The 27,892-nt window shown below is 47.1% G+C and overlaps 1 protein-coding gene and 1 long non-coding RNA gene across 4 annotated transcripts in view; one reads left to right on the forward strand and one right to left on the reverse strand.

Annotated features, from left to right (window-relative positions):
- Positions 1–27,892, forward strand: part of rasgrp4 (RAS guanyl releasing protein 4) — a 218,056-nt gene that overhangs the window by 29,807 nt on the left and 160,357 nt on the right. Inside the window, exon 1 of one of the 3 annotated variants that reach the window (XM_073029260.1) lies at positions 11,599–11,685. The exons of 1 other annotated variant lie outside the window; for it this stretch is intronic. The gene's annotated coding sequence lies outside the window, so the exon portion shown is untranslated. Of the gene's footprint in view, positions 1–11,598; positions 11,686–24,760; positions 24,792–27,892 lie in introns of those variants that run through there. One more of the 3 variants, XM_073029259.1, reaches the window with a different exon arrangement.
- LOC140716212 (uncharacterized) lies at positions 17,669–24,401 on the reverse strand. Its single transcript, XR_012096269.1, has 2 exons — positions 24,183–24,401; positions 17,669–17,923 (listed from the first exon to the last, which is right to left on the reverse strand). It is a non-coding gene; the product is annotated as an uncharacterized lncRNA (long non-coding RNA).

Raw genomic sequence — 27,892 nt, forward strand, 5'->3', positions numbered from 1 at the left:
GGGGTTTTGTGACCCCCCCCCCCCCCACCAGCTTCTGTTCGTTAGTTCTGACAACCGCTGAGGTGTAGGTGAGAAGAGATCTGGGGACAACTCAGGAGGGCAGGAGAACTGGGAAACAGAAGGCGGGACATGTGAGAAGGCAGAGTGAGGAGATGTGGAGATCTTGCTGGGATTGAGGTGGGGTGGGGGGGGTTGGGAAGAGAAGGCCAGGGTTTGGGCTTGCTTTCACCAACCCACCACCCGCTGGGCCTCTGCTGAATCAGAATCACCAGCATGTCAAGTCAAGTCAAGTCAATTTTTATTGTCATTTTGACCATAACTGCTGGTACAATACACAGTAAAAATGAGAACGTTTTTCAGGACCATGGTTTACATGACACAGTACAAAAAAGCTAGATTGAACTACGTAATAAAAAAAAACACAGAGAAAGCTACACTAGACCACAGACCTACACTGGACTGCATAAAGTGCACAAAAACAGTGCAAGCATTACAATAAATAATAAACAGGACAGTAGGGCAAGGTGTCAGTCCAGGCTTCGGGTATTGAGGAGTCCGATAACTTGGGGGAAGAAACTGTTATATAGTCTGGTTGTGAGAGCCCAAGTGCTTCGAAGCCTTTTCCCAGACGGCAGGAGGGAGAAGAGATTGTATGAGGGGTGCGTGGGGTCCTTCATAATGCTGTTTCCTTTGCGGATGCGTGAAACTTGTTAACTTAGCAGCAGCAGTTCAATGTAATACATATTCTAGCAGAGAGAAAAAATAAATAAAATAAAACAATAATAATAAATGAACAAGTCAATAACGGATGTTGAATAGATTTTTTAAATGTGCAAAAACAAAAATGTTGTATATTTTTTAAAAAGTGAGGTAGTGTCCAAAGCTTCAATGTCCATTGAAGTAAATCAATTATGGTATACATATATTGAACAGATTTTAAAAACGTGCAAAATCAGAAATACTGTATATTTAAATTAAGAAATTGAGGTAGTGTCCAAAGATTCAATGTCCATTTAGGAATCAGATGGCAGAGGGGAAGAAGCTGTTCCTGAATCGCTGAGTGTGTGGGCCTTCAGGCTCCTGTACCTCCTTCCTGATGGTAACAGTGAGAAAAGGACATGCCCTGGGTGCTGGAGGTCCTTAATAATGGACGCTGCCTTTCTGAGACACCGCTCCTTGAAGATGTCCTGGGTATTTTGTAAGCTAGTACCCAAGATGGAGCTGAATAGATTTACAACCCTCTGCAACTTCTTTCGGTCCTGTGCAATAGCCCCTCCATGCCAGACGGCGATGCAGCCTGTCAGAATGCTCTCCACGGTACAACTATAGACGTTTCTGAGTGTATTTGTTGACTTGCCAAATCTCTTCAAACAGACAGACATACTTTATTGATCCCAAGGGGAATTGGGAAACTCCTAATAAAGTATAGCTGCTGTCTTGCCTTTGTACAGTAGCCAGGACGGATGCCAACCTAACCCTTGGTGCCTGCAGCCCGTTTTACTGGGTGGGGGACTGTGCTGGCAGCACTCATTGCCCGACTCCAACTAAGGGTAGAATTCTTGCGAGGTTATTGGGTCGAGAGTCACAGGACTTGGCTCCGCTGGGAGTGTACGAGCTGGAGGGGAGCCGACAGATGGGCTGGCTTTATTCGTCCCCACGTACATCAAAATGTCAACAACCACCACGTTCTGAGGATGTGCCGGGGGCAGCCGGCAAGTGGCGCCATGCTGCCAGCGCCAACGTGGCCAAAACGTACTAAACGTACTAAACCTAACCCATACGTTTCGAAGTGTGGAAGGAAACTCTGAGCATCCGGAGGAGACCCATGCTGTCACAGGGAGAACGCACAAACCCTTTACAGACGACAGTGGGAACCCCGATCGGTAACCACTGGCACCGTGAAGTGTTGCACTGACCGCTACTACACTACAATGCTGCTCATGTCCACAAGGTCCGAATTGAACCCTGATCAATAATTGGTGCTGCTACAGAGCCTTGCGTTAACCACGACATGCCTCCATCCTGATGTTGTCATTCTTGGTGGTAGAAGACAAGGGTTTGAGGAACACACACAAAACGCTGGAGGAACTCAGCAGGTCAGATAGCTTCTGTGGAACCTGAACTAACAGATGGTTTCGGGCCGATGACAGAATAAAAACGAAGGTGGGTGTGGGGGGAAGGAGGACTAACGAGTAGATGATAAGGTTTGAGAAAACTTTTGAGGAAGCTTGGGTATGCTTCTATTTGGAATATTTAAGGTGGAGGACTGACCGCCAATCAAGACAGCTTTATCCAGATTTTGAACAAGATACAGACACAAAATGATGGAAGAACTCAGCAGGTCAGGCAGCATCTATGGAGGGAAATAAACAGTCGACGTTTTGGGCTTCATCGGGGAAGGGAGGTGTGCAGAAGCCAGAATAAAGAATTGTGTGGGAGGAGTGATGAAGTAAGAAGCTGGAGATGATAGGTGGAAGAAGAAGGTGGAAGAGTCCAAGAGGAGAGAGCAGTGGACCATGACGGTGAGGAACCAAAGGGAGGCGATGGGCAGGTGAGAAGAAGACAAGGGGTGAAAAGGTAACCAGAGTGGGGAACGAAAAAAGAGAGGAGGGGGCTAATTGCCCCAAATTAGTGAAACTGATTTTCATGCCATCATGTTGGAGTTTACTCATAAGGAATATGAGATGTTGCCCCTACAGCACGGACAGATATATTGGAATGGGAATGAGATGGATGTCTAGGACGTTGGCAAGTTTCCAGATGATATTGTAATCCCATTGTTCAGGTTGCCCTCTCTGAGTAATGATTTGCCCTGTCCCTCTGAAAGGAAACCTTGGCACTAGGCACGGTGAGCTGGACAGCAAATCCCTGGACACGTCCCAGGCTGGACGGATCCAGGAAGCTGCAACGCTGTTGTACTTTGACTTCGACTGAAGTGGCCACAAAGTGACCTTTACAGAGAATGCTCACTGGAAACCGATTTTGTGAACAGATTGTGGGTTAGATTTCAGAGAAACACCCCTCTGCTACTTTCCCCACCCATCTTCTATGGCTGAGCCAATTTTATGTCCAATTTAAATGTAATGCAGCTTAATCTTCTAGTCCGGCTGACCATGGGGACCTTGTCAAATGCTTCACCAAAGTCCACTTAGACAACATCTGCTGCCCTCCCCTCATCAATCATCTTCATCACCTTCTCAAAGCAAAGTTACGCAAATTTGTGAGATGCAATCCCCACCCCAACCCCAAGGGTGGTGGGATGGAGATGTGTCTCTACCAAAGGAGGTGTAAGGTGCTCCTTCCCTCCGCTAGGCTGTAGGTCACCCTTGGGCAAGGTGTGGCACCTGCTTAGCCCCCTGATCAGAGTTATGTGAAGCCATGGGAGAAGGTGGTGGATGGTCGTATGAGCACGCTGGTGCAGATCACAAGTCCTGTTGATATGCCAGCAGATTATCTGTGAAAAGTATTGAAAATGGCTGGGTTACCCGTCTTTTAAAGACACCGTCTAGAGGGAGGCAATGGCAAATCACAAACAATCGTGGTCATGGAAAGGACATGACTAGAATATAAAAGCGAGGATGCAATGTTGGAACTTTATAAAGCACTGATGAAGCCTCGATTGGAGTATTGTGAGCAGTTTTGGACCCCTTAGAAAGGCTGAAACTGGAAAGGGTTCAAATGAAGGTACATGAAAATGATTCCAGGATCGAATGGCTCGTCATAGGAAGAGCGTTTGATGGCTTTGGGGGTGACCTCATTGAAACCTATCGAATGGTGAAAGACCCTGATAGAGTGGATGTGGAGAAGATGTTTCCTATAGTGGGAGAGTCTAAGACCAGGGACACAGCCTCAATAGAGGGGAGTCCTTGTAGGATGGAGATGAGGAGGAATTTCTTTAGCCAGAAGGTGGTGAATCTGTGGATATCTTTGCCACAGGCAGCTGTGGAGGGCAAGTCTTTCTGTATATTTAAGAAAGAGGTTGATCGATTCCTGATTGGTCAGGGCATGAAGTGATATGGGGAGAAGGCAGAAGATTGGGGCTGAGAGGAAAATTGGATCAGCCACGATGAAATAACGGAGTAGACTCGATGGGCCAAGTGGCCTAAATTCTGCTCCCATATCTCATTGTCCTGTGGTCTTATCTAATATCGCCAGCATATGCCATGACATTGTTAACTTTACAGGAGCAGTATAATAAAATACATGATAAATATGCAGAAAAAAATGGAATTACAGAAAATATATAGAGTTAAGTTATAGCAAGAAAACAGAAATAAAAAAAGTAGTGAGGTAGAGTTCTTGGGTTCAATGTCCATTCAGAAATTGGACGGCAGAGGGGAAGGAGCCATTCCTGAATCATTGAGTGTGTGCCTTCAGGCTTCTGTACCTCCCTTCTGAGGGTAGCAATGCGAACAAGGCATGACCTGGGTGATGGGAGTCCTTAATGATGGACGCTGTCTTTCTGAGGCCACCCGCTTCTTGAAGATGTCCTGGATACTATGGAGGCTGGTGCCTGTGATAGGGCTGACCACGTTTACAGCTCGCTGTCCATATCGCGCTGCCCTGGCTCGCATATCGCGTGGACGGCTGGGAAGCGGTATCCGTGTTTGACCCCGCCGAGTGAGGGGCTTCGCGTGAGTGACTGAGCTCGTACAGCACAGACACCGGCCTTTGGGTCCGGGTCAACCCCGTCCCACATTTCCGTCTGCTCCCGCCCTGGATTCTACCACACACCCGCACGCTGAGGGAAATCCAGGGTAACTAGCTCTTTGGCATGTGGGGGGGGGGGGGGGGGAGCCTGGAGCACCTGGAAGAAACACACTTGGTCACATGCAGGTCAGTACTGAGCCAGGGTGCCCGGAGCTCAGCTGAGGGTAGCAGCTTCCCCTTTCCTCGGAAAGTGCCGGCACCAGTAGATATTTTGGACCCTTTATCTAAGAAAGGATGTGCTGACCTTGGTGAGAGTTCAAAGGAGGCTCATGAAAGTGATTCAGGATTGAAAAGCTAACCACATTTCAAAAATCTGAGGTGCTAAAGGACTTGAGAGTCCTTGTGAATTGAATTGACTTTATTTCTTGCATCCTTCACATACATGAGGAGTAAAAATCTTTACGTGACGTCTCCATCTGAATGTGCAATTTATAGTAATTTATAATAAATAGTATTACAACAGGACAGTCAATATAACATAGAAATACAGTTGTGTCAGCGTGAGTTAATCATTCTGATGGCCTGGTGGAAGAAGCTGGCCTGGAGCCTGTTGGTCCTGGCTTTTATTCTGTGGTACCGTTTCCCGGATGGTAACAGCTGGAATAGTTTGTGGCTGGGTTTTTCCCAAGCTTATGAGGTGGCCTCTCTATACCAGATGGTGAGGGTGACTAAATGTGTGAGTAGGCTGGTCCGTACAGGCTTGAAATGGGAATGTAAAGCATTGACGTATGTGCATAACAGGTAGTCTGCTGGTGAAAGTCCCGCAGGTCGAGCAGCGCCTGTGGCGGAGGAAGACCTGCCCTCACCATGGGAGGAACAGGATTACAGTAACTCTGAGGTCTCCGCTGCTCGGGGTTGGCCACGGATGTTGCATCCTCGCCGTCTAGATACGCAGGCCCAGGCAGTACGATATGGAGAGCAAGCCGTCGCCCAGATAGCAAGCTCCCCCTCTCCACGCAGCCGATGAACCCAAAGGAACGGCAGAGGCCGATACAGTTTGGCACTAGGAGTTTGCCAGTCAGTACCGAACACCGCTTTGGGCTGCCTTAAGGACACCAGCTCCAGAATATTCCCCTCTGGGTTTACTCCCGAAGCCTTCCCCGCGATGGGTAGAGCTGTAAGGCGACGGAGGTTCGAGATCAGCGTTTTCCTTCTGGATGTGCTTGCCAGCCATGACTGGACGAGCCCCATCTGCCCGAAGCGACTGGTGTTAAAGGCCCGGCTTTGCCCCTTCTCCTCTCGGTCAGAAGCTAAGCACCCACGTGAAAGCCAGGAGCTGGCCCTGGTTGTCAGAGGCTATTTGAGGTGTACGCCATTGGCAGCATTTAATAGTTAGTGGGAGCTTGTCCTCATTAGCATCCCCGGCTAAAACAACCTCGAGGAACAGCGAAAGTCAGCTAGTTGAGTGGTGTCCCGGCAACAACCTGGCACTCAATGTCACTAGAACCAAAGAACTAATTGTGGACTTCAGGAAGGGTAAGATGAGGGAACACAGACCAGTCCTCATAGAGGGATCAGGATTAGAAAGAGTGGGCAATTTCAAGTCCCCGGGTGTCAATATCTTTGAGGATATACCGTGGACCCAACATATCGATGCAGCTACGAGGAAGCCATGACAGCGGCTACGTTTCATCAGGAGGGTGAGGAGATTAGTTCTGTCACCAAAAACACTCGCAGATTTTGACAGCTGTCCTGTGGGGAGCATTCATCGCCGTCTGGTACGGGGAGGGGGGGGCCACTGTACAGGATGGAAATAAGCTGCAGAGACTTGTAAAATTAGTCGCCTCCATCACGGGCACTGGCCTCCGTGGTATCCAGGACATCTTCAAGGAGCGGTGCCTCAGAAAGGCAGCATCCATGACTAAGGACCCCCATCACCCAGGTCTTGTCCTATTGTTATTGTCAAGTAGGAGGTACAGGAGCCTGAAGGCACACACTCAGCGATTCAGGAACAGCTTCTTCCCCTCTACCATCAGGTTTCTGAATGGACATTGAACCCCTGAACACTACCTCCCTACTTTTTATTTCTATTTTTTCAGTACTTATTTAACTATTTAATATATATACATTTACTGTATTTCACTTTTTTCCTATTGTTGTGTATTGCATTGAACTGCAGCTGCGAAGACAACAGATTTCATGACCCATGCCGGTGATATTAAACCTGAATCTTGATTCTGAAGTTACTGCTATGAGAAAAGAGACCGATCAGATATCCAGCGACTTTCAAGAGGGCAATGGGGAGATGAAGCAGTGTTTGTTGCTCATTGTCCCTGCTCTGTGTGTTGACACCTGATCCGCTGGCTTTATGTGATGGAAACCTGTACGCCTGCCTATCCGAGGGGGTGGGGAGCAGCCGCCTGTCGGTGTGGCCCTTTCTGCAGCTTGCATCAGCCAGCGTATGGGAGGGAGCCTGGCCGCTGGGTTGATGCGAAACAGCTGTCGAGCTCCCTGCTTTGACCCAAGTGTCGCAAATCAGAACAGGCAGCTGCAGATGATAAGACTCGGCTCAGCCGAAGTGTTCACGTTGCAGTCTGTCGGGTACCCTGGCGGTGCTGACACCGCCTTCTGTCTCTGGGAATCATGGTAACCGGTCTGTGAATCAGCAGATGACCGTCACTGCAATCAAAACAACTTCTGTAGACACAGGAGATTCTGCTGATGCTGGAAATCACGTGCAGAAAATGCTGGAGGAAACTTAGCAGATCGAGCAGCATTTATATGCCCCCTTCCAGAATCAGATTTAATACAGATATATGGATGGGGAGACTCTGTGTGTGTCTCCCCCTCCCCCCCTCCCCCCTCTCTCTCTCCCCCCTCTCTCTCCCCCCTCTCTCCCCCCTCTCTCTCCCCCTCTCTCTCCCCCTCTCTCTCCCCCTCTCTCTCCCCCCTCTCTCCACCCTCTCTCCACCCTCTCTCCACCCTCTCTCCCCCTCTCTCCCCCTCTCTCCCCCCTCTCTCTCCCCCCTCTCTCCCCCCTCTCTCCCCCCCTCTCCCCCCTCTCTCCCCCCTCTCTCCCCCCTCTCTCTCCCCCTCTCTCTCCCCCTCTCTCTCCCCCTCTCTCTCCCCCCTCTCTCCACCCTCTCTCCACCCTCTCTCCACCCTCTCTCCCCCTCTCTCCCCCTCTCTCTCCCCCTCTCTCTCCCCCTCTCTCTCCCCCCTCTCTCCCCCCCTCTCCCCCCCTCTCCCCCCCTCTCCCCCCCTCTCTCCCCCCCTCTCTCCCCCCCTCTCTCCCCCCCTCTCTCCCCCCCTCTCTCCCCCCCTCTCTCTCTCCCCCCCTCTCTCTCCCCCTCTCTCTCCCCCCCCCCCCCCCACACACTCTTCCAGTAAATTGGGCTCTTGGTTAATAGGCCCAGTGGTTTATTTGGGATAGCTCTAGACTCTCCGAACAGTTTCTAACTACTCACAGTAAGTGCTGGAGGGCGTCAGCAGGTCAGGCAGCACTTACGGAAATGAATGGACAGTTGACTTTTCGGGCTGAGACCCTCCTTAGTTATTTTCTAACTAGTGTCAATTGTTATGCACTTGCGTTTTCATTTGACACTACCTTCTGCTTAGAGTGATCAGTTTTTAAATAGTGTGGTTGAGTGTGTTGGTGTTCAAAAAGCAGTGATTATTTTTGTCAGTGATAGTTGCTGAGAAATAAGCAGGAAGACAATTCAGAACGGCTTTGCACACTGCAGTTTCAAGCATTTCAGGTTTGGAGATGCCAGAAATGGCCGGTAGTGAAAATGAAACGATTTCACTCCTTCAACAATTAGGAATTATGACAAATTTGAAGGTATGAGCAATCATCTTATAATGAAAATGAAGGCTTGGAAGATGCAGTTGTCAAAGGGAGTCCATTATCTGCACTTGGTGATTTTGTTCATTTTCAGTGAATCAAAAGAACACGGCAGATGAAATCCTCTGTCAATAACTATTTGGAACTAATACACAGTTTTATAGTACTGTAGAGATATTGGTAGTGTTGTAATTTGTTCTGTATTTCATTTAAATACATAAGTTGTTACTCAGTTAAACAGTAGTTTGCTTATACATATCTTTTAACTATTTCCATGAAACTTTGGCTAATTGGGGCAGTCGCTTAATTGGGCCAAAATGTACTGCTCCCGATGTGTCCCAGTTAATCAGAATCCACTGTATAGAGGGAGAGCAAAACCTCATATTTCTTCTGGGTAGCCTCCAACCTGATGCCATGAACACTGATATCCCCAACTTCCATTAATTTCTCACCCCTCCCCCATTCTGGTTGTATGCTCACCCCTTCTCCCCCACCCTCGTGTCCTGCCACCACCACCCTCTGGTTCCTAACCTCCCTCACTTTATTCCCTGTTCCACTGTCATATCCTATTAGGTTCCTCCTCCTTTACCTCTTCCACCAATCAACTCCCGGCTTCTTACTTTACACCCCGCTCTCACACCACCCGCCTTCCCCTTCACCTGGTCTCATAGAACAATACAGCACAGTAAAAGCCCTTCGGCCCACAATGTTGTGCCGACCCTTAAACCCTGCCTCCCATATAACCCTCCACCTTAAATTCCTTCATATACCTGTCTAGTAGTCTCTTAAATTTCAGTAGTGTGTCCGCCTCCACCACTGACTCAGGCAGTGCATTTCACGCACCAACCACTCTCTGAGTAAAAAACCTTCCTCTAATATCCCCCTTGAACTTCCCTCCCCTTACCTTAAAGCCATGTCCTCTTGTATTGAGCAGTGGTGCCCTGGGGAAGAGACGCAGGCTGTCCACTCTATCTATTCCTCTTAGTATCTTGTAGACCTCTATCATGCCTCCTCTCATCCTCCTTCTCTCCAAAGAGTAAAGCCCCAGCTCCCTTAATCTCTGATCATAATGCATACTCTCTAAACCAGGCAGCATTCTGGTAAATCTCCTCTGTACCCTTTCCAATGCTTCCACATCCTTCCTATAGTGAGGCGATCAGAACTGGACACAGTACTCCAAGTGTGGCCTAACCAGAGTTTTGTAGAGCGTGGCCTAACAGAGTTTCACTTGTCACCTGTCAGATTGAATGTCACCACACCCTCCCTGGCTTCCAGCCACCACCTTTTTCTGGCTTCCGCCCCCTTCCCTTCCAGTCCTGATGAAGGGTCTCAGCCTGAAATATTGTCTCTCTCTGTTTCCCTTCATAAATTCTGCCAGTCCTGCCTCTAGCATTTTGTGCGTGATGCTCAAAACATGTTTCGTTGTTTATTTAATATTCAATGATATTTGAGTATTCTTATATGTATGTATATTGTTTGATTAGGCATTCTTGCTCGTTTCAATAATTAATTACAGGTTATATGTAAAAATATGTTAATTGCATGTGACATCACACTACCATGTGATATGCATGCGCCTCCCTTAAAGTAAACATGAAGTTAGGCCTACACTTTGGATTCCTGTGTCTTCCTTTGAATTAGTTTAATATTTTGAAGTTACAAAACATTTTAGTTTTTAAATTTTCCTACAAACAACTGAACCACTATTGCATTTATATAGTAACTTTCGTAACCCAGGATTTCCGAAAATGCTTCACTGAGGCACCTTTGTTTGAAGTCTAGTTGCTTTTGTAATGGATGAGGTAGAGCAGCCAGCTTGAGCTTAGGATACATTAGAGTGGATAGTTGGGGGTAAAGCTGGGAAAGGGACAAGAGGGAATCGTTCAAAAGAAAATGCGTATTTAATATTTCAATAATATTATAGTAATCTTGTGTATATATACAGTCTGATTCTTGTTTGTTTAAACAATTAATGATGAGTTATATGTAAAAATACATTCGTTTCTTACGTTCTCATGCTATCACATGATACATGCACACCTCGCTTAGAGTAAACTCGAATTGACACCCATATTTTCAGACTCCCGTGAGTTTCTGTGCTTTAGCTTAACGTTTTGGAGTTAGGAAACGTCTCTAGGTTGAGCTTGCTGTGAAGGGTGAGGGAGGGCCACCCTATGAAAAGTGTAACTTTGAAGCTGAGATGGTAAACTGAGGTCCTTCCCTGCCCCAGGCAGCTCCCCATGGTGGTGTTCAGTCTGCCTGTAGGCCCAGCCGTGTGGCCTACTCTGGCCCCTGATTTCACTCTGGTGGTATGAACGTCTGGGGCAGGGAATGCTGTGCTTGGTAGGGCAGGGTGCATTTCTCCATATCTGTCCCAATGTTTGAGGCAAAGAAAGGCCTTTGTCCCTCAGCTCTCAGCTTTTGTTTAACCCTCGGCTTCTACACTGGGCTCTTTCCTTTCCCCATTTTCCTCCCTTTCCATTTACATTGACTAGACATCGGCTGCCAGAGAATTCCCTCTCTGTATGACAGTCTGCGTCACCTCTACTCCTGACCAGCTTTCCTCTCGGACTATCCTCCTTGGCTGAGAAGAGGTTTCTCCATGACAACCTTCTTGTGAAGCACCACGGGATGTTTCACAAACACAAGAAAGTCTGCGGACGCTGGAAATCCAGAGCAACACAGGCAAAACGCTGGAGGAAATCAGCAGGCCAGACAGCATCTGTGGAAATGAATGAACAGTCGACGTTTCAGGCCGAGACTTCTTCAGGACTGTTTCACCGTGTTCAAGAGCTATTCAAACGTAATTAATCTTGTAATTATGTGTCAGGTTTGAATCTGCTTCCTGCTACTTTCCTGTGTGAGGGAGAGGTTATTCCCTCAATGGAAAGAGTGCCGTTTCTCTCTCTATGCTTCGTTTCCCAGCTCAAAGTTGTTTTAATGGGTTTGTGTTACTGTAGAGATTAAATCAAGCTCCTTGGGCAATTGTATTTATCAGCCTGGCGACTCCCTGTGGGGTTTTAAAGCAGGAAAAACAATTAACAGACTCTGATCACGGAGCTCAGCCAGCTCAGGAGAGTGGCCGCTGACATCAGAGGAACGATAAGTCTTGCCTGACGTGCCACACCGAGAGCCCACAGGCGGATCTCAGTCCAGGACGGCAGCCGGTCGAAACCGCGGCAGCTCATCGAGTGAGTCTTGTAACAAGTTTCTTTGTCGTGTGTGGTGCTGAACGGGAGACCATGGCGCTTCTGTTCCCGTGCCGCGTGGTAGGGCTGTGTCTTAACCCCAAAAGAGCAAGAGTTCATTCAAAAGCAACACCCACAAAGTGCTGGAGGAACTCAGCAGGCCAGGCAGCATCTGTGGTGATGAACAAATGGTTGACGTCTCGGGCTGAGACTCTTCCTCAGGACTGAGAAAGAAGGGGGAAAATGTCTGAGTAAAAAGTTGGGGAGAGAGGAAGGAGGCTAACGGGAAGGTTCCCCTCCATTGATTGATTTTCTGAGCTCCTCCAGCATTTTGTGTGTGTATTGCTGAGACAGAGTACCATGAAAAGTAGAAGGCAGACTCAATAACAGTTTTGTTTGAGAAGCCTTAATATCGGGTTTCTTGTAATTATCTATAACCTTTCCTTGTCTAATGAAAGCTGTTTGCTCAACCCGTACATGGTCCCGGTTTCATCTATCACTTACTATCTTGCTCTTCTTTCTCTCTTCCTCCAACCACCTTACTCTGATTTCTAATCTCCTTTTTTCCGGTCCTGATGAAGAGTCTCAGCCTGAAATGCCGGCTGTGTACCCTTCTCCGTAGATGCTGCCCGGCCTGCTGAGTTCCTCCAGCATTTTGTGAGTGTTACTTTGATTTCCAGCATCTGCAGGTTTTCTCTCGCCCGTGCGTGGTCCACGTGTACTGGGTGATTTCTGACACTGTTAGACTGTGTCAGGACATCAAAGGAAGCTCTGAGTGTTCTTTTTATCCAGGGATCAGTTGCTGTTTCAACGTTAAAATCACAGCCTCCGTGTGTAAAGGTCTGAGAGACACCAGCTTGTGCTGGAAAAGATGGTAATGTTTAAACATAAGAGGTGCTGGAAATCCAGAGCAAGACACACACACACACACTCTCACACTCTCTTTCACACACGCACTCTCTCTCACACACGCACTCTCTCTCACACACGCACTCTCTCTCACACACGCACTCTCTCTCACACACGCACTCTCTCTCACACACGCACTCTCTCTCACACACGCACTCTCTCTCACACACGCACTCTCTCACACACGCACTCTCTCTCACACACGCACTCTCTCTCACACACGCACTCTCTCACACACGCACTCTCTCACACATGCACTCTCTCACACACACGCACTCTCACTCACACACACACTCTCACTCACACACACTCTCTCTCACACACACACTCTCTCTCTCACACACACAATGCTGGAGGAACTCAGCAGGTCAGGCAGCATCTGCGGAAATGAACAAATAGTCGATGTTTCATGCCGAGAGCCTTTAGGTCTCTCGAGGCTGCGTAACACAGAGAGCTTTTGCCATTCATGAGATGTCGGCTCTGCTCATCCCTGAAACCGCGTGGCTGTTTGGGTATTTCAGAGGGGAGTTAATGAAGGTTCCAGCATGGGTGGGGCTATCTAGCACATCCAGACAAGGGGAAGGCAATGTGAGAAGGAAGGAATAGGTTGGCGTTGTTGGTTAAAGGGCTGGCACGACATCATGGGCCTGAGGGCCCATGCTGTGTTGCACTGATCTATGTCCCATCAGGCCATGCTACCATTTCCCTTATCCTCTCCAATGGACCTGCAAAACTTTTTCCTTTCAAGTGCTCTTCTGACCATTTCACTGCAGGTTTGGGCTGAGTCCCAAAATTCGGATGTACTGAGCAAATCTATAGAACAGTAACTGTAAACAGGATCAATGAATGACAATATCTATAGAATAGTAACTGTAAACAGGATCAATGAACAACAAAATCTATAGAACAATAACTGTAAACAGAATCAATGAACAGCAATATCTATGGAAAAGTAACTGTAAACAGGATCAATGAACAATATAGAACTGTAACTGTAAACAGGATCAATGAACAAGAAACTGTGCAAATGCAAACATAAATAATTAGCAGGAAATAACAAGATAAAGAGTCCTTAAAGTGAGACCATCGGTTGTGGGAACACCAGAAATAGAATGAGTGTAGTTACCCCCTTTTGTTTAAGAGCCTGATGGTTGAGGGGTAGTAACTGTTCTTGACCCTGGTGGTGCAAGTCCTGAGGCCTCTTGCACCTTCTTGATGGCAGCAGCGAGGAAAGAGCACGGCCTGTGTGGTGAGGGTCTCTGATGATGGATGCTGCGTTTCTGTGGCAACGTTTCATGTAGATGGGCTCAATGGTTGGGAGGGTTTTACCCGTGATGTACTGGGCCGAATCCACTACCTCTCTCCTATCAGAATGCTTTTTCTCCAGTCCTTGACCTTTTCCTGTCCACCTGGCTTCACCTATCACCTTCCAGCTGTCCTCCTTCCCCTCCCCTCCCCCAACTTTATTCTGGTGTCTGCCCCCTTCCTTCTCATTCCTGAAGACGGGTCTGGGCCCCAAGCATTGACTTATCTATTCATTTCTATAGATGCTGCCCGATTGCTGAGTTTCTCCATCATTCTTTGTGTGTAATGCCGAGGCTTTATAACACGTTGGTCAGACCACACTTTGCCATCGTGAGCAGTTTAGGGCCATTTATTTAAGAAACGGTGTGCTGCCATTGGAGAGGTTCCAAAGCAGGCTCACAGGAGTTATCATGGGAATGAAAGGGTAGATGTTCGAGGAGCGTTTGATGGGCTCTGGGCCTGTATTCACTGGAGCTTAGAAGAATGGTGGGGGGAGGGGACCTCATTGAAACCTATCGAATATCGAAGGGCTTAGGTAGAGTGGACGTGGAGAGGATGTTTTCTATAATGGAGGGGATCTAGGAGCAGAGGGCACTGGCTGAGAATACAAAGACGTCCACTTAGAACAGAGGTGAGGAGGAATTTCTTCAGCCAGAGGGTGATGAATCTGTGGAATTCATTACCACAGACAACTGTAGAGGCCAGATCATTAGGTACAGGTGCCCCCTCCCCCTTACAAAGGTAGAGTGTTCATATGAAACCTTTCTTAAGTAGAGATGGCGTAAAGCGAAGAACCATTAATTTATATGGGAAAATATTACGTAAAAGCGAAAATCCTCTTTGTAATGCAAAAACAGATGACTAATGTAGGTTATTTTTAAAAGCAAAGTGGCGTAAGGCGAAAATTCGTAAAGCAGGGGACACCTGTATATTTAAGGTGGAGGTAGATGGGTTCTTGATTATTAAGGGTTGTCAAAGGTTTTGGAGAGAAGGCAGGAGACTGGGGTTGAGAGAGATAATAAAATAGCCACGATGGAATGGTAGAGCTATTGTTCCCTCTAAAATGCGCAGATGCACGCCCTCATGGTGACTGAAATGCTCCCATGCACCTATCCTTTGTCGCTGCACTCCTGGAATTTGCTCTTAAATGATGTTAATATAATTGTGGAATACCCTGTAATTAATTATGTGTTAATGAATATAGTCCATACATTTTCTAAATAATTAATATATGACAACCTGTACTTTGAAACATTTCAGTGCTTCAACGTATTTACATTGTCAGTGTTTCAAGTTTCAACACTGTTACAAATTGTAACAGTAAACACAGAATGGAACTCAGTAGCTTGTTGTTGATAAACCGCCAGCCCACTGAATGGTGACGTCGTAATGTGCATATTACAAAATAAAACATATTTAAAGTGCTGTGAAGCCTTCAGGCTGTGTGAAAAGTTCCCGCTCAGAGCAATGGTTGGTCTGCACACCTGTATAAAAACGAATTAGAGGGAACGTTGGGCAAAGCAGACTGAGTGGCCTAATTCTGCTTCTGTGTCTTTCGGTCTAAGTTGGTGCTAGGAGTCATGGAGGGTTGCTTTTCAGGTTGGAGGCTTGTGGCCTGGGGTGTGTCACAAGGATTGGTGCTGGGCCTCCTGCTGTTTGTCATCTCTTTAAACAATTCAGATGAGAATGCATTTGCTATGGTCAGTGACACCAACACTGCTGGTGTAGTGGACAGTGAAGAGGACATCTTAAGGTTACAAGAGGATCTGGATCGGGGATTCCCAACCTGGGGTCCACCGACCCCTTGCTGAATGGTATTGGTCGTGGCATTATAAAGAGGTTAGGGTCTAGGGGTTCCCAACTGGGGAAGGCGGCCAAGAAATGGAAGATGGAATTTAGCCCAGTCGGATGTGAAGTGTTGCAATTTGGGAAGTTAAACTAAGGCAGCACCTTTCACAGGGAATGACAAGGCCCCGGTGAGTATTGTGGAACAGGGAGACCGAGCAGTGCAGCGACTTAGTTCCCTGAAAGTAGTGACATGGTTGGAGGCCAACATGCTGATGCAATTACGAAGAGGGCCGGCCAGCAGCTACGTTTCATTAGGAGTTTGAGGAGATACGGTGTGTCGCTAGCAAATTTCTACAGATCTAAGGCGACTGGTTGCATCACCATCTGGTGTGGGGGTCCCAATGCACAGGATCGGGGATGGGGGGGGGAAGCTGCAGAAGGTTGTAAACTCAGCCAGCTCCATCGTGGGCACTGGCCTCCCCACCACTGAGGACATCTTCAAAGACGGTACTTCATGAAGGAAGCAGTGATCATGAAGAGCCCACATCACCGGGGCATGCCCTCGCTTCATGGTAGTGAAGAAGGCTTCTGTTACTTTTGCCTTCACAAGACGGGACATTGAGTTTGAGATTTGGGAGATCATGTGAAAATTGTGCTAGAGTCTGGTGACACCATCCTTGGACAAAACAAAGTTCAAGGTAAACTTATTATCAAAGTATACAAAAGGAAGGAAATAGTAATAATAACTAAGCAATAAATATCGAGAACTTGAGACGGAGGGTCCCACACTTGGAGTATAGTGTACAGCTGTGATCTCTGAGATACGGAAAGGATGGCATTAAGCTGGAAAGGGGTGTAAGAAAGATTCCGAAGAATGTAACCAGGACTGGCGGACTTGAATTATAAGGAGAGTCTAGATAGTCTGGGACCTTTTCCATTCGCTTAAACTCTGAAGAACAGAAGGAATCTCTTCACTGTACTCTGTGATGAATTCCTCGCTATGGGAGAGGATTCCAAAAGTTCACCACCCCATGAATGAAGAAATATCTTATTGTGACGTAAGAGGCTATTCAACCCGTCTGAGTCAGTACTATCTCTCAGAGCAATACCATCACTTCCACTCCCCTACTTATTTCCCAGAAACCTATTCTCCTGCACACGCTCATCACCTCCTCCTGCGATGCTGGGGGTAATCCACAGTTGAGCTGCTAAACAGGGGGTATTTGGGATGCAGGAGGAAACAAGAGCAGGGACAAAGTGCAGACTCCACACAGACAGCACCTGAGGCCTGGATTGATTGATTGATGACTGGGATACCACACGGAATAGACCCTTCCAGCTGTGCCACTCAGCAACCTCTGATTTAAACCTATCTACTGTCACAGGACAATTTACAATAAAAATGGCCAACTACCTACTAATCAGTACGTCTTTGGACTTGGCAGGAAACCGGAACATCCGGAGAAAGCCTACACATCCCACAGGGAGGACGTGCAGAGACTCCTTACAGTTGATGTCGGAATTGAACTCCGAGCTCTGCCCCGAGGGGTAATAGTGTCGCACTAACCGCGGCATCCGACAGAACCTGTGCTAGGCTTGCCTTCCGTTTACAGGAGCACTGTGCTCGCACCATGAGTGCTTCACGCCTCTGGTGCGTCCTTGGATATCATGTCGTGACTTCCACGGGTGACCTGCGGTCAGAGGGCGAGGCCAGTCACTGTTGTCAGGGGTAGGACTTTGCTCTCGCTCTCTGTTCTGCCCACTTTGGAACTGAGGCACCCCGCTGTCAAGGGCGTAGACACAGAAAGACGCTGGTAGAAAGGCCAGCAGTATCGTGAAGGATCCCACCCACCCTGATGCACTGGAAAACAAATTTCTTCCTCAGAATTTTTTTTTTGCTTATGATAGACTGCTTGAAGATGAGCACAAATATAATTTCAGACTACTTGTATCACGTAGGAATTTGGAGAAACAACAAATTAACTTTTATTGAATATAATGTGTTTAATTGCATAATGGTGCTGATGCTTTGCAGTAGTTCAACTAAGTTAAAAATACTTAGTTAATGATTTTCATTTGTATTCAGTGTCTGAGGCTTCTCGCTTAAGTGTCCAACAATAATTCGCCAGCATTGATGGATTCCAGTTGCCCTGGTATCTTTTCTCCATGACTGCAATGTCCTGGTGAAACCTTTCACCGTGCTCGTCACTGGCAGCGCCGAGATTTGCAGGGAAGAAGTCTAAATGGGAATGCAGAAAATGAATCTTTAGTGACATGTTGCACTTCATGGTTTTGTATGCTTGAAGCATGTTTTCAACCAGCTGCATGTAGTTTGGTGCTCTGTAGGTGCCGAGAAAAATTTCAACAACTTCCGTGAGTGCCTTCCATGTGATTTTCTCCGGTCCCACTAGAAATTCTTCAAATTGCCTGTCATTGATGACCTGTTTGATTTGTGGACCAACAAAAATGCTTTCCTTAATCTTGGCATCAGTTATTCTGGGAAGCATCTGTCTCAAATATCAAAATCCTTCATAGAAATTTTTGTGCCTGGTGATAGCAAATTCCATCCTAACAGTCCTGAACTCTAATTATTACTAAAACCTCTCCTGCCATGCAGTAGCCACGCCGCCTAAGCATGATTGGACAAGATAGGAAATTTTCCAGTTTACATTGACTTGAATTATGAATTGAAATAATAAACATATGTTTATAAAAAATGGTGTGTGATAGGGAAATTTCATGGTGATTTTCATGATCAGTAGCCCAAAATTCATAAGATACACCTAAAGGTGTTCAGGAAGCAAAATCTTTGTTGTCCAGTGTTTGTCCCTCTCCCTAGGAGTCTGTGAATAGAGGCTACACACTATTCACAGACTCAGAAAATGTTACTGCTCTCAATCCATCGGACTGATCAGCTCTTCCACCCACTAACCTACCCTAACAACCCCATCACCAGCACAGACACATCACCCAGTGTCACTTTATGTACATACGCTCAGTCTTTGGATATAACACTTACCTGTACATTGGAATTTATAAGATTACTTTTATATTAATATTTATTGTGTTCTTTATGCTCATTACATGTTTGTTTTATGCTGATCGGGTCCGGAGTAACAATCATTTTGTTCTCCTTTATACTCCAGTACTGGAGAGTGACAATAAGTAATCTTGAAACTACAGGAAGCATGCAAACAAGGTTGAAAGTGTGCAGAGAAAATTTACAATGATGTTTCCTTACAACCTGAGTTGTAAGGAAAGATTGAATAGGTTAGGACTTTATTCCTTGGAGCATAGATGATTGAGGGGAGATTTGATAGGGGTATGCAAGATTATGAGGGGTAGAGATAGGGTAAATGCAGGCAGGCTTTTTCCACTGAGGTTGGGCAGGACCCCAACCAGAGGTCATGGGTTAAGGGTGAAAGGTGGAAAGTTTAAGGGGAACATGAGGGGAAACTTCTTCACTCAGAGGGTGGTGAGAGTGTGGAACGAGCTGCCAATGCAAGTGGTGCAAGCGAGCTCGATTTCAATGCTTAAGAGAAGTCTGGGTAAGTACATGGATGGTAGGGGCATGTATGGCAATGGTGCAGGTCGATGGGAGTGGGCAGTTTAAATGGTTCCAGCATGGACCAGATGGGCCGAAGGGCCTGTTTCTGACTGTACTTTTTTCTGACTCTAAGACTTTAGTCTCGAATCAAACATCACCTAAGTTGCAGTACTGCACAGGGTGCAGGAAATAGATCAAGTAACACACAGAATGCTGGAGGAGCTCAGTAGGTCAGGCAGCATCCACGGGGAGAAATGTGCAGTTGACGTTCCGGGCTGAGACTGTTCATCAGAACCCTGCCCCACTCCGGAATATCCTCCCAATGGCTGGCACCTTCCCTGATTCCCCCCCAAGGACCAAATGTCTTTCAGTTCCTCTCGGACTGAATGGCGGAAAGGCACAGACACCTGAGCGGCCCAAAAGGAAATGGAGTTGTTTTGCTTGTTCTGCCACGCAATCTTGGCGCCGGAAAGTGCGGCGACACTTGTGGGCTGCCCCCTGCACGTCCCTGGGTCGTGTTGGTTGTTAAACGCAAACAACCCCTTTTTTTCTGTATGTTTCAACGTACGAATAGTAAATAAATAAATCGGAATACGAGCAACACGCTCAAAATGCTGAAGGAGGACAGCAGGCCAGGCTGCATCTGTAGAGAATTGTCCAGTCGATGTTTTGGGCCAAGGCAGGCCTAAAACATTGACTGTGCTTTCTCTCCACAGATGCTGCCTGGCCTGCTGAGTTCCTCCAGCATTTTGAGTGTGTTGCTTGGATTTCCAGCGTCTGCAGATTTTCTCTTGTTTGAAATTGAAATCTGAATCTGTGTGGCATGGCAGAAGCATTCCAGTGCCATGCAGTGTGACTGTGCCCCCAAGGTTCCTGTGTCCCCAGGCATCCCCCGTGTGTTACCCCTGCTCCCTCCAGTGTCTTTAGCTGAAAGCCCGAGACCACAGATGTAAGAGGGGTGGTTACTCTCTGCCATTATTTCCCGTGGTAGGGGATTCTAGGACAAGAGGGCATGACTTCGGGATTGAAGGACGTCCTTTTAGAACTGAGATGCAGAGAAATTACTTTAGTCGGGTGGTAAATCTGTGGAATTTGTTGCCACGAGTGGCTGTGGAGGCCAAGTCACTGGGTGTATTTAAGGCAGAGATAGATAGGTTCTTGATTAGCCAGGACATCAAAGGGTATGGGATGAAAGCAGGGGAGTGGGGGTGACTGGAAGAATTGGATCAGCCCATGATTGAATGGCAGAGCAGACTCGATGGGCCGAATGGCCTACTTCATCTTCTGTATCTTATGGTTTTATCTCTGATCCGGATGGCATCAGGAATGTTTAAACAGTTAATGATGGTCCGAAGCTAAAGAGGGCATCTGAATTCCAGTTGAGCGTTTTAAACCAGAGAGCGAGAGGGGTGGGTCTTCATATCAAACTCACCATAGTCATGGGCATAACCAGCTGGAGAACGTATGTTTGAGGGTCATCTTGTGGACGAGGAGCGAGAATGAACATTAGGAACGGAGCATTCAGTCCAGTGAGTGTGTTCTTCCAGCCAATGGGATCACGATGGCAACTGCAGCCCATAGGTTGTTGGAATAGTTCAGTGATGGGAGTGGTGAAATGATCCCCCCTGGTTCAAGAGCCAGAGGGGTAGTAACTGTTCCTGAATCTGGTGCTGTGGGTCCTGAGGCTCCTGTACCTTCTTCCCGGTGGCAGCAGTGAGAAGAGAGCATGTCCTGGGTGGTGGGGGTCCCTGATGATGGACGCTGCTTTCCTGCGACAGCGCTCCGTGCCGAAGTGCCCGCCGAGTGTGTGTGGCGGCAGTTGCGGACTGCCCCGCCACATTGGTTGTCCGTGCAGACGGTGGATTTCAGCGTATGCTTTGATGTACACCGTGATAAAATCAGAATCTGAATCTGTTTGTGGAGGGATCGCAGAACCCTTGACCTTGGCCCATGAAGAGACAACTCCTCCAGTGCTGGATAAGAGACAGGAGAATGCCACGGGCTGGAACAGGACACTCATCAGGAGTCTGATCACTCAATGGTTTAGGAACAGCTTCTCCTCCACCATCAGATTTCTGAATTGTCCATGAATTTAAGAACATAAGAAATAGGAGCAGAAGTCAGCATCTGTCGAGCCTGCTCTGCCTTCAATAAGATCATGGCTGATCTGGCCATAGACTCATATCCACCTACCTGCCTTTTCCACATCACCCTTAATTCCCCTACTGTCCAAAAATCTATCCAACCTTGTCTTAAATAAATTTACTGAGGTAGCCTCCTCTGCTTCATTGGGCAGAGAATTCCACAGATTCACCGCTCTCTGGGAAAAGCAGTTCCTCCTCATCTCCGTCCTAAATCTACTCCCCCAGATCTTGAGGCTACGTCCCCTAGTTCTAGTTCTCACCTACCAGTGGAAACAACTTTCCTGCCTCTATCTTATCTGTCCCTTTCATAATTTTATATGTTTCTATAAGATCTCCTCTCATTACCTCATCATTCCTTTGTGAAACACACAAAATGCTGGAGGAGCTCGGCCGGTCAGGCAGCGAAACAAATAAATCATCGACGTTTCAGGCCGAGACCCTTCATCGAGACTTTGGGGGGGGGGGGGGGGCACTCGGGACGCCAGACATTTGCCATTCTGGATCTCAGCTGCTTATTCATTTCCGGCATTTTGTATGCGTTGCTTTGGATTTCCGGCATCGATAACAATACAGAGTAACGAGTAAAGGTGTGGGGCAGGTAAAAGTAATAAAGTGCAATATGGTAACAAGGTGGGTTGTGAGGCCAAGAGTCTGTCTTATTGTGGAAGAGGTCCGTTCAGGAGTCAGACAGAGCTGTCCTTGAACCACTAGAACGTGTTTTCAGGCTTTTGTTATCTTACACCTCATCGGCCAGTCATTGGGGATACTTACAGCAGAAGTTGATAGGTTCTTAGTTAGTCATATCATGAAGGGATACGGGCTGAAGGCAGGAGATTGGGGCTGAGAGGGAGATGGATTAGTCCTGATGAAATGGCGGAGCAGACCTGATGGGCCAAATGGCCTCATTCTGCTCCTGTGTCTTACGGGGAGAGGAGAGAATGTCTGGCATCTTTAATTCTGCGAGCTGTTTGTAGTTTTTTTTTGTGTATGGTTACACGCAGAGCAGTTGCCACAACAAGTCACGGTGCATCAATAAAAATTGGTCACACTGGACGGGAGACACGTCAAATTATTGAGCTTCCTGAGGAAGTAGAGGTGTTGGTGAGGTTTCCTTCCCCATTTATCTTTGAAAAGTTATACTGGGTTCCCTGAATCTGTCACCAAAAACACTCACAAATTCCTACCGAAGGAGAGCATTGTAACTGACTACCTCGCCGTCTGATGCGGGGCAAAGGATCGAACTAAGCTGCAGAGGGTTGTAAAATTAGTCGGCCACCTCATGGGCACTAGCCTCCATGGTATCAAGGACATCTGCAAGGAGTGGTGCCTCAAAAAAGGCAGCGACCATCTTGAACAAAACAAAAGAGATGGTTGTTGACTTCAGGAGGGCACGGAGCGACCACTCTCCGCTGAACATCGACGGCTCCTCGGTAGAGATCGTAAAGAGCACCAAATTTCTTGGTGTTCACCTGACAGAGAATTTCACCTGGTCCCTCAACACCAGCTCCATAGCCAAGAAAGCCCAGCAGCGTGTCTACTTCTTGCGAAGGCTGAGAAAAGTCCACCTCCCACCCTCCATCCTCATCACATTCTACAGGGGTTGTATTGAGAGCATCCTGAGCAGCTGCATCACTGCCTGGTTCGGAAATTGCACCATCTCGGATCGCAAGACCCTGCAGCGGATAGTGAGGTCAGCTGAGAAGATCATCGGGGTCTCTCTTCCCGCCATCACGGACATTTACACTACACGCTGCATCAGCAAAGGAAACAGCATTATGAAGGACCCCGCGCACCCCTCATACAAACTCTTCTCCCTCCTGCCGTCTGGGAAAAGGCTCCGAAACATTTGGGCTCTTATGACCAGACTATGTAACAGTTTCTTCCCCCAAGCTATCAGACTCCTCAATACCGGAAGCCTGGACTGACACCTTGCCCTACTGTCCTGTTTATTATTTATTGTAATACCGGTACTGTTTTTGTGCACTTTATGCAGTCCAGTGTGGGCCTGTGGTCTAGAGTAGCTTTCTCTTTTTTATTATTACGTAGTTCAGTCTAGTTTTTTACTGTGTCATGTAACACCATGGTCCTGAAAAACATTGTCTCATTTTTACTATGCACTGTCCCAGCAGTTATGGTCAAAATGACAATAAAAGTTGACTTGACTTGAAGGACTTCCTCAACCCAGGATGTGCCCTCTTCTCACTACTACCATCAGGAAGGAGGTGCCTGAAGCCACACGCTCAGTGATTCAGGAACAGCTTCTTCCCCTCTGCCATCTGATTTCTGAATGGACGTTGAACCCCTGAACTCTACCTCTCTACTTTTTTATTATCAATATTTGGTTCTGCACTACTTAACTATTTAAACCCAGGCAACCTGTTCATATTCTATACCTTCACAGTACGGTCCAGGTCAATTTTGACCCGGCCCAACAATCCCCTCATAACAAGTGTCTATACCAAATTTTGAACCACAGATCTATTTAGAATGTATAAATAGCCTATCTGACATTAATAAATGGGTGATTAATCCTTAATTAATGTTACAGAGATCTAAAATCCATTTCAATAGATATGGGTCAAATTTGACCCGGAACAGCCTGATTGTACAAAAATTTGTAGCAGCTGTACGAAAGTATAACATTTTAAAATATTTTCATTTTAGCGCATTTTGGGTCACTTTAGGAAGAGTCATTAAATTTCGGCTAAAAAAAAAATGGGATTTAGTGTGTTTTTAATGCTGAGAAATGTCAAAAGGGGTCAAATTTGACCCGAACAGTATGTAAGGGTTAATATATTTATACTTACTGTAATTCACTTTCTTTCTATAATTATCATGTGTTCCATTGTACTGCTGCCGCTAAGTTAACAAATTTCGCAGCACGTGCACCGCGGTGGTGATAAAACTGTTTCTGATCCTGATCTGCTGATGTTAGTTTCCCAGGTGCCGACTGGCCTCCTCACTGGACGCCATGTTACCTCACACCTGCAGCCCTCCTGCTAATTACTGGCTGGCCGGCCGCACCGCTCAGGTCTCACAAAAGAGTTGTTTAAAATAGAAGTGCTTAAAATAGCTCTCTCAGCTGCTCGAGCACGGGTGTCGTTTTGCAGCTACGCAGCTTGGGGTCTTGCCTCTGTGGCTTCCTCCCACTCGCCGGAGCATTTACAGGCGCAGTGTTTGAGTGGGAGGAAGTCCTGCTATTTTCAGAGGCGGCCAAGGAGGATTCCATAGCCTGGCGTTTGTCAGTTGACCTCAAATTCCAAAGTAAATTTTATTATCAAAGTACATATAAGATTCATTCGCCTGCAGGCCTACTCAGCAAGTCTATAGAATAGTAACTGTGACAGGATCGCTGCTGGGACCCCTCTTCTGCTGGAGAGGGAGACTGTGTGGCTGCCTGTCGCTGTGCCCAGAGGGTAGGCCTCTGCGTTCAAGCTGTGTGTGTCTCTCTTTCGATGATTTCGGAGGATGTTGGTGGGATTCTGTGCTTATGGATTGGGCTAAGGCCTGTGGACTTCTTCATTTTCACAGTTTTTATATCCTGTGTTTTTGCCCCTTGTTTTTTTGTGCGAGAGAGAGGGGGGGTTTGGGGGGCGATGTTTTTGTTGCGTTTTGCGTGGGGGAGGGGGCATTTTGGGGGTCAGTGACCGTGTTGCTGTTCTCTTATTTTTGCGCGGGGGGGGCGGGGGGGGGTTTGCTGCTTCTCTTTAAACGACCTCCATGGTTTTGTCTCGTGGCTATCTGGAGAAGACGAATCTCAGAGTTGCGTACTGCTTACGCACTTTGATAATAAATGAAGACAGCCTAGCTAGGCGGTTCAACCGGAGTGCAGAAGACAACAGACTGTACAAGGAATGATAATGTAAACAAATAAGCAATCCTTTATTTCAAAGGGAAGTTACAAGCTGCAGGCTGCAATGAGAGTGATTCAAAAGAGGTACATTTAAAAGAATTTTGGACCAGTTTTCTGCAGCCCACAGAAGACTGTTGATGCCCTCATGAATATTTTACTTCAAATCATGTAGATTTAAAGAGATTAGCTTTATTTGTCACACGTACGTCGAAACAGAGTGAAGCCAAAACGCGTCTCTTTGCATCAACGACCGACGTTGGTGTTTGTTAGGGTTGATCCTAGAACTGTGCTGGGGGCAACATGCGAGTCCACAACTTACTAACCCTAGCCCTGACTGTATATCTTTGGATATGAAGGAGTAAGCTCACGTGTTTAGGGGGAAAACGTGCAAACTCCCAACAGGCGGCGGGGGAAATCGAACCTCCGTGGACAATCGCCGGCAAATGCCCTAACTGCTACGCTATCCGTCAGCTTAAAAATGGTCAGCAACAAACACAGATAGTATTGGATAAACTCCAACGAGACTGTTGCAACGTGAACAGAGAGACACAGCTGGCAGATACAAAAGTAGTCATTTATTCAGTAAAAAAAAACACACAGACACACACACACACACACACACACACACACACACACACACACACACACACACACACACACACACACACACACACACACACACACACACACACACACACACACACACACACACACACACACACACCTACCTACCTACCTGAAGTCAGTTGTTCACTGTATTCCCAACTCCAAAGTAGGCCCAAGGCTAATCAGCATCTAAGGTGCGATAGTAGGCTCTGTGGGTGCTACCCTTAACTACAGTTGGAAGGTGCTAAGTTGGTGGTTCAAACCCCACTTCAGACATGAGTACCAAGCTCAGGCAGCTAGTCACTGAGTCGCGCAGCACAGAGGATCGGCCTACCATGCCCATGCCGATCTCTTTCCCATCCCCGTGGATCCCACTTGGAGCATTAGGACATGGCCTCGTCTGTTTAACTGTCTTGTTTAAATGGCCTGTAAGTGTAGTAATGGTGTCTCATTCCATTAGCGCAGTAGCTCAGTGGTTAGCGCAATGCTTTACAATGCAGGCGACCCAGGTTCAATTCCCACCTTTGCCTGTAAGGAGTTTGCACATTCTTCCCTGTGACCGCGTGGGTTTTCTCCGGGTGCTCCAGTTTCCTCCCACAGTCCAAAGACGTACTGGTTGGTAGGTTAATTGGTCGTTGTAAATTGTCCTGTGATTAGGCTAGGGTTAAATTGGTGGATTACTGGGTGGCATGACTCAAAGGGCTGGAAGGGCCTATTCTGTGGTGTATCTCTTCTGGCAGTGAATTCCAATTTAAAACACTCTGTATAATAAACTTACACCTTTCCATAAGTCCACAAAGCCTCTGTCAGTCAGAGTCGACCATGGATGTTGTGTCCTAGCTGTCCAGATACGGAAGCCAGGGCAGTACAATATGGAGAGCAAGCTATTGTCCACGTAGCAAGCTCCCCCTCTCCACACATCTGATGAATCCAAAGGAACGGCAGAGACAGAGACAGTTTGGTACCAGTAGCATCGCAGGAGTTGCCAGTCAGTGTTCAACTCAACGTAGGGACACTAGCTCTGGCTTTTTCCCTCAGGGATTACTCCCCATGAGTGGGTACGGCCGCAAGGCAGGGAAGTTTGATATCAGAGTTTTCCCTCTCCTAGATGAGCTGCCAACCATGGCTGACGAGTCCCATCAGCCCGAAGTGACAGGTTTTAAGGTGCCAGTATCCCGCCTTTGCCCCTTCTCCTGCCAGTAGAAACGGTTCTGCTGAGCTTAGTAGCTAAGCCACACGTGAAGGCCGGGAGCTGGACTTGGTTGTCAGAGGCAGTTTGAGGCGCATGTCGTTGGGAGAATTTAATAATTAACGGGAGCTTGTCCCCTTTACCAGCCCCAGCTGTAACAACCTTATGGAACTAGATTATTGTCACCAGATGTTCCCAAAGACTGTACAGGAGGAACTTTATAAAGTGCCAACTGAGTGTATGTTGTGAAATGTATTGTTTAGCAGCATCAGTACTGCACAAGGCATGAAATATACTATAAATTACAGTAAGGAATATGTCAAATGTCTGCCCTCTGGATCCAAAGTGGACTTTTAATAAAACAAACTTCCTCAGTTAGCTGCTCCGTCTGAGTCAGAGAGACCCGCAACATAGAAACAGGCCTTTCGGCCCATCAAGTTCTTACTGACTACTAAGCACCCATTTACACTAATTTTAAATTATGCCAGCCCTAACATACTGAGCACAGTGTACACTAAAAGTCATAAGGGCACCCTAGCTATATACATCTGCCAAAGGCTTTTACAGAGTACTGTAGTAATTTTATGTACTGCTGCTACAAAAGAAAAACAAATTTCATGACATATGTGAGTGATGATAAACCTGATTCTTATATGGGTCTCTATTGTGGACTGAGAGTGGGAAGGGGGCAGTGAGAGGGGAATCATGGTGGGGAAAAGGGGAAGGGAGCAGAAAGCACCAGAGAGACATTCTGTAATGATCAATAAACCAATTATTTGGAATCAAATGACATTGTCTGGTGTCTCAGGGCTGGGTGTGTCTGCACCTGCACCACCCCCACCCTAGTACTCCTTCTCAGCCTCCCATCC

Source organism: Hemitrygon akajei, chromosome 25, assembly GCF_048418815.1.
Source record: "Hemitrygon akajei chromosome 25, sHemAka1.3, whole genome shotgun sequence".
Classification (NCBI taxonomy): domain Eukaryota; kingdom Metazoa; phylum Chordata; class Chondrichthyes; order Myliobatiformes; family Dasyatidae; genus Hemitrygon; species Hemitrygon akajei.